We start from the raw sequence: 7575 nt of genomic DNA on the forward strand, positions 1-7575 counted from the left end.
ATGTTAACAAATACAATACTGTGCAAAAGTCTTGGGCATTCTAGCTATGTACAGTATATGCGTCTGAAACTTTTGCACAGTACTGTAACCAGATGTCAAAAGCCCAGGATCTTTGCCAGTCTAATATCCAGATCAGGACGTCTGGTCCTCCAGCCGCCTCACTTCCAGTATCAGACTCAGAACCAGACTTATTATCAATTGTGTGGCATGACGACCAACCTGTGAAATTTGCAGCAGCATATTGCAAAGACATAACATTACTCTAAATTAAACAATAAATAAATAGAGCAGGTAAAGGAAGAGAGAGGCAGTGATCATGGGTTCATCGACCATATAGAAATCTGGCACAGGAAAGGAAAAAGCTGCTCTTGAATTCTTGACGCAAGCACGAGGAAATCTGCAGATGCTGGAATTTCAAGCAACACACATCAAAGTTGCTGGTGAACGCAGCAGGCCAGGCAGCATCTCTAGGAAGAGGTACAGTCGACGTTTCGGGCCGAGACCCTTTGTCAGGACTAACTGAAAGAAGAGCTAGTAAGAGATTTGAAAGTTGGAGGGGGAGGGGGAGAAGCAAAATGATAGGAGAAGACAGGAGGGGGAGGGATGGAGCCAAGAGCTGGACAGGTGATTGGCAAAAGGGATATGAGAGGATCATGGGACAGGAGGCCCAGGGAGAAAGAAAAGAGGGAGGGGGGGAAAAAGCCCAGAGAATGTGCAAGGGGTATAGTGAGAGGGACAGAGGAAGAAAAAGGAGAGAGAGAAAAAGAATGTGTGTATATAAATAAATAACGGATGGGGTACGAGGGGGAGGTGGGGCATTAACGGAAGTTAGGGAAGTCAATGTTCGTGCCATCAGGTTGGAGGCTACCCAGATGGAATATAAGGTGTTGTTCCTCCAACCTGAGTGTGGCGTCATCTTTACAGTACAGGAGGCCGTGGATAGACATATCAGAATGGGAATGGGATGTGGAATTAAAATGTGTGGCCACTGGGAGATCCCGCTTTCTGTGTGTCTTCAGGCACCTGTATTTCTTCCCGGATGGTAGTAGTGAGAAAAGAGCATGTCCCAGATGGTAGGGGTGAAGGGGTTCTGCAGATGCTGGAAATCTAAAGTGACGCACACAAAATGCTGGAGGAACTCAACAGGTCAGGCAGCATCTATAGAGAGGAATAAACAGTCAATGTTTCAATCTGAGACTCTTCACCTGATGAATGGTCTCAGCTGGAAACGTGAACTGTTTATTCCTCTTCATCAACATTGCCTGACCTGCCCATCTCCTCCAGCGTTTTGTATGGGGCTTTAAGGATGTATGCCCCCTTCCTGATGCACCGTATCTTGAAGATGTCCTTGACAGCAGGGAGGGTTATACCTGTGACGAAGCTGGCCGAGTTTACGTGCGTTGGAGCCTTTATACCAAGCTGCAATGAAATGCCGCCTGCTGCTCAGCAGTAGAAATCTGCAGGTCTCTGGTGACGTTGTCACGATGTGCGCTAACAATATCAGAACCCAAATGCGGAGGAGTCGGACTCCGATGTAGAGACAGTGGTGAGAGTTTATGCATAATAATTCCAAATGTGTATGGGTGGCTTGGCTGAGCCACACTGGTGGAAGTGCCAATCTCAAAACTAGGACCTAGCGATTAGTGCCAATCAGGCATCCACTTAAATAATACAAGTAACACGGTATCTCTGAGCCTATCAAAATAAACTTAACAAGCTTAAACACCAGGGGATCTCATTACAAAGAGTGAGTCTCTCGAGACAAACTCAAAGAATTCTAAACAATTAACCAATTCAGGTGCTCTAAAACCTCAGAGCCCAATGCTCTCTAGTGTCCTGCACTAGCCCAAAGAACTCAATACTGTACCACCTTCCCTAAGGCCAGCACCTGACAGCCTAGGGAAACCTGGGTAACTCGAGAGAGACCTGGGAACCTCAAGAGAGACCTGGGAACCCGAAGAGAGCCTTGGGTGTCCTTGAGACAAACTTGAGATCCCTCAAAACACATTTGGGACTATTTGAGACAGGAAGAATATTGAAAAAACTTTGGACACCTTGAAAAGTACTTGGGAAACTTGGAGGGCCATGGGAAAGCTAAAGAAACTTGGCAACCTTGGACGCTTAGATTGGTATGCTCATACTCGGAAAAAAGACCTGACAACATGAAACTTGAAATCTAGGGAAGGATCTTGCTCACAGTGTTTTACTCTTCAATATTTTTTCTAGTGGCAATTAGGATACCGAAGGCTGTTCTCTCAATTTTACAGACTGAGGCAGCATGGACAGACGCTTCTTATTGCTGAGCTAGCTGGCTCTCTGTAGATCTGTTTCATTTGCTACATGGAAGTTCAGTTTTCACAGTCTGTACCATGACTTTCATCACGAGATTAAATATGAGGTAATTTACTCTTGATAGGGTTAATTTACTTGAGAGTTTGCACACTCCAGCTTTTGGAGCAGGGCTCTTCTGGGTTGGAAATTCAAATTGCTGTCTCAGGAGACACTTGACACTGGAACGTTTGCTACCATTAACATCACTCATCGGAACGGACTGAAGGGGATTATACATGATAAAAGATTAGTCCATCCCTCTGCAGTTGCTGGCATTAAGCTTATTTCAATTACTCCCAATGGTGTCCTTCCAAACATTGATTTAACATTAACAAAGGTGTACCATTACTTGCAAGGAACAACAGTAGGAAAGGGCAAGTTTTTCCAAAATTTACACTATTGACTTAAAGGCTGATTTGTCGAAACAAAGGAACTTTATTGATAAGGTTGCTTGCCACACTCAATTGCTAGGCACACCTGAGTCATGGAATCCCAAAGCTGGGAACCTGCATACTTACAACTTGAAAAGCTTGCAATGGAGACCAGAGAAACTCAGAATGTAAACTAGAGAAGCCTGGAACATTGACTTTAGAAACACAGAACTTAAACTTGAGAAGCTCAGGACGTGGACTTGGGAACAGATGGCATGCTCACCTAAAACCGACTGATGTCAAAACATGACTGTTCAACCTCCACTGGGTCTATTACATGGTGGCTTCCTTCTCTGACAATGTGCTCCAGCAATATCAGAACCCAGCTGCGGATGAGAGACAGACCCCGATGCAGAGACAGCAATAAGAGCTTATTCATAATAACTCTGAAAGGACATCGGCAGCTCGGCCAACCAACACCGCGAGAAGTAACGGTCTCAAAGCTGGGACCCAGCAATTAGCGCTAATCAGGCTTAAAAGGTACAAGTAACACAGAACGCCGAGCCTATCAAAATGAACTTAACAGGCTTAAGCAGAAAGCACCAGGTGGCCACATTCCAAAGATTGAGAAAAACACAGGTATCTCTAAATGATTAATGACTTCAGTTAAACAATAATTAACCAGTTCAGGTGCTCTAAAAACCTTGGAGCCCAGCACTCTCTGGCTCCCTGCAGAGGCCTGAAGGTCTCATTACAGATGCACCAAAGTCCTAATGAAGTCGAGCCACTGGTGTGCTTCTTGTGCTGAGGCCAGGACCGATCTTCAGTGACATTGAAGCTCAAGAACTTGATCCGCTCACTGACCCCTCAGTGTGGACTTTCTGACTTCCCTTTTGTGAAGTCCCACAATCAATTCCTGGGTCTTGCTGACACTGAGCGCAAGGCTGTTGCTACAACACCGCTCAACCAGCGGATCCGTCTCAGTCTGAACCCAAAAAGATGACTTACTTATTTCAGTCCAGAGATACTGCCCGACTTGCTAAGTTCCTGAAGCATTTTGTGTGTGTGTGCGTTGCTCAAGATTTCCAGCATCTGCAGAATCGCTTCTATCTGTCTCACTCCAGTGAGCGTCCTCGTACAATTAAAGGGGGAATCTCCTCCTCCTGGGAGAGGCAGCCACCACATTCCTAACACTTCAGGAGAAGGCCACTCACTCAGATGCCGATATCATGTGTTGTTAACGTTGATTAGAAAAGTTTGGCATTTTAACTTCATTAGGAACAATCCTTGTGCACTTCCTCTGGTGAATCCCGCATCCAAAGGTCCATCCCTTGTGTCCTATCGACCTTGCACTTGCCGAACATAACTGCCTGCTAATTCTGCTGTGCCAGATGTGTAATCTATGTTTTGTTCAAATCCATCCACAGCCTCCCCTTCGCTATCCCAGTAACAATCTTAGGTCTTTCTCATTGACGGTAGAGCAGTCCATTTGCATCTTGTGTGCCTCAGAATTAAGTTAGTCCGCTAGTGGTGGCTACAGCTTCAACAATCAAACCTTCCCAAATTTCCCTGCTTCTCTCTTCACTGAGGTGCTCCATAAAACCTATCTTTGATTGACACGTAACACAGTGACAAAATTGAAAAGGTAGACAAATACAGGACTAAAGGTGTTATATTTGAATGCACTCAGTGGACAGAATAAGGTAAATGATCTTGTAACACAATCAGAGATTGGCAGCTATGACATTGTGGACATCACAAAGTTGTGGCTGAAAAATGGTTATGGTTAGGAGCTTAACATCCAAGGATACACATTGTATCAAAAGGAGAAAGCAGGCAGGAAGAAGGGGTGGTGTGGCTCTGTGGGTAAAAAAATAAAATCAAATCATTAGACAGAAGTGATGTACGATAGGAAAGTGTAGAATTGTTGTGGATAGAGTTACGGAACTGAAAGAGTAAAATGACCCTGATGAGAGTTATATACAGGTCTATATAGTAGTAGTATTACATGGTGTAAAGTATACAGTATATATAGATGAGTAGCGATAAATGTTACATATCTGAGTTGAGATGCATTCTATATTGAGTTGGAGTTTATAGCTAAATAGGGCGAAATGTAGTATATTTAATATTTCAGTAATATTTGAGCAATCTTGTAAGTATGTTGATTAAGCATTCTTTGTTTAAATAATTCATTATGGGTTATATGTAAATGTCTGTATTGTAAATGGCATCATCATGCCACAATGTAATACTCCCTTAAAGTTAAAAAAATGAATGTACACAAGTGATCTCCGAGCTCCTTGTTTTTATTTTGATTAGTTTTATGTTTTAGAGTTACAAAACATAACAGTGGCTACGAGTAAGTTTTAAAACAAACCCAAGAAGACTACTTACCTGTTGAAGACATCGAGTTAAAATATAAGTGACGCACATTTTTATTCAAGCAGCACGTTTACTTTGCAAAAGGAGTGATGATCATTAAACGAAAGAATTTATGAGTTCATAAACAGTGAGTACTGGATAATAGTCATAAAAAAAGAGCAGAAATGGCTGGCTACATTGGAAAGATTGACACTTTTGATTGCTCAATGGATAACTGGCTCATGTACACTGAACTACTTGAGCAGTATTTTAAAGCTAATGCAATAGCAAATGAGAAGTGAATGCCAGTTTTGCTGAGTGCATTGGGTTTAAAGGCATACAGTTTGCTCAGAAATTTAATTGTTCCATCCAAACCAGCCAAAATGAGCTTTGCTGATATCATGAAGGTAATGTAAGAAAATTTAGAACTGAAATCATTGTTGATTGCAGAATGCCTTAAGTTTCATAAGTGGAATCAAAAAGAAGGGGAATCCATTTCAGCATACATGGTGTGGATGAATTGAAGAAGTTGTGTGAGCATTGTCAGTTTAGTAATAGGTTTAATGATGCACTGAGAAATTGTTTAGTTTGTGGAATCATCCAAGAAAGCATTCAAACACGACTCCTAATGAAGCACAACTTACATTTAAAAGAGCAGTTGAAATAACTGTATCAATGGAAACAGCAGACTGAGATGCAATTGAGTTGCAGTCAGGAATGAAAGTGAGCGTGAACAAAATTGTAACATTCAAACAGAAACCAGCCAGGCTGAACAAATTTAGTATTGTGGCAATGTCTCACATTCACCAGACCAATGCAGATTTAAAGGTGAAACTTGCAGAGAATGCAACAAAGTAGAACACATACACAGAGCGTGCCGCACAGACAAAAATAAATAGACTGCACAGCGAAAAGAAAAAGCTAAAAAATCAAGTTGCAGTTTCATACAGAACACTGATCTGCATGTTATTGATAAAAAATCTGAAATGATGAGAGGACTGAGTAGTCTTGAGACTTAAAATATGAAAACTAACAGTAAACAAGCAATATGGCTTACACCAGAAGTGAACAGCATGTTAATTAAAATTGAATTGGACACTAACCTGGCTGTTTCAGTCATTCCACAAAATGAGATTGAACGTCATTTCAAAGATACTAAACTGAAGACTGCAGATATTTAACTAAGAACTTGTACTGGAGAAAAGATAACTCCTATGGGAATGACACTTGTAACAGTGAAATACAATAACCAATAGACAGGGCTTCTATGTGGTAAAACAGGAATGCCAGCATTGTGGGGTCATGGATGGCTGAGATAAATACTATGTGATTGGAGATCCATCTGATCCATCCACCAATTGCATGCACATCCCCTGCAATACAGTCAACTGAAAGCAAATCAAGATAATGCCACAACTGCTTCTATGCTGTACACCATGAACCGTTGCCCAACAGAGGTAAAACAGCTGTTGGTGCCAACCTCAATGCCTTTGTTTGGAAAGCATATTGGACAAAGGAAGGACCATGCTGCTCAGAGGGAGCGTGAAAGTGACAAAAGCAGTGGTACAACCACAACAGTTGTCGTAGGCAACATATCTGAGAAACCTTCTGATATGGTCCTCAGGCAGTTACTTGCAAAATGTGGCTTGGTTTTAAGCTGGAAGAGAACTCAAAGAGCTTCAGGAAAGTTGCAAGCTTTTGGCTATTGTGAGTATAAAGAACCAGAATCTACTTTGCATGCATTAAAGTTATTGCATGAACTTCAGGTGGGAGACACAAAGTTGCTTGTAAAAATAGATGCAAAGACCAAAGCTCAGCTGGGTGAATGGAGTGGCCAACAAGAAAGGAGTCGATGGAGATGCAGAAACAGAAGATTAATGAGATGATACTGTGAATAAGGAAACCAAGAGGAGAGATCAGTTCGTAAAGGGAGTAATACAAATGTTTGTAGAAGGATTAAGAGAATACTCCAGTGAACTAAATACAGCTTTCCAAGATCAAAATGCACAAACCGGAAGAAGAAAAAGGAAGAAAAAGAAAGGTGTCTAGAGCTGCCAGAAACGCTTTCTGTAGTCCCAGAGTTAACCCCTACAACCACCATGGAGGAGGTACCAGAACCTGAGATACTTCCACAGCCACAAGCAGAGGGATCCCCCTTGTCAGGAAATATGTTATCCCACAAGAGTAGGAAAGCCTCCACAGCAGTGAAATCTTTGGGCCTGAATGGGACAATTTAAAATTTATTGTGCTCTGGATGCTTATATAGTAGTTGTACTATGGTGTATATTATGTGTATATATGAGATGCATCCTATATTGAGTTGGAGTTTATAGCTAAGCAGGGAGGAGTGTTGTGTATTTAATATTTCAGTAATATTAGAGTAATATTGTAAATATGTTGATTAAGCATTCTTTGCTTAAATAGTTCATTATGAGTACTCACTGTAAATGGTTGACGTCATCACATTACCCCACATAATATGTGCGCACTTCGCTTAAAGTAAAAAAAA

The sequence above is a fragment of the Mobula birostris genome, chromosome 8 (assembly GCF_030028105.1).
Source record: "Mobula birostris isolate sMobBir1 chromosome 8, sMobBir1.hap1, whole genome shotgun sequence".
Lineage (NCBI taxonomy): Eukaryota > Metazoa > Chordata > Chondrichthyes > Myliobatiformes > Myliobatidae > Mobula > Mobula birostris.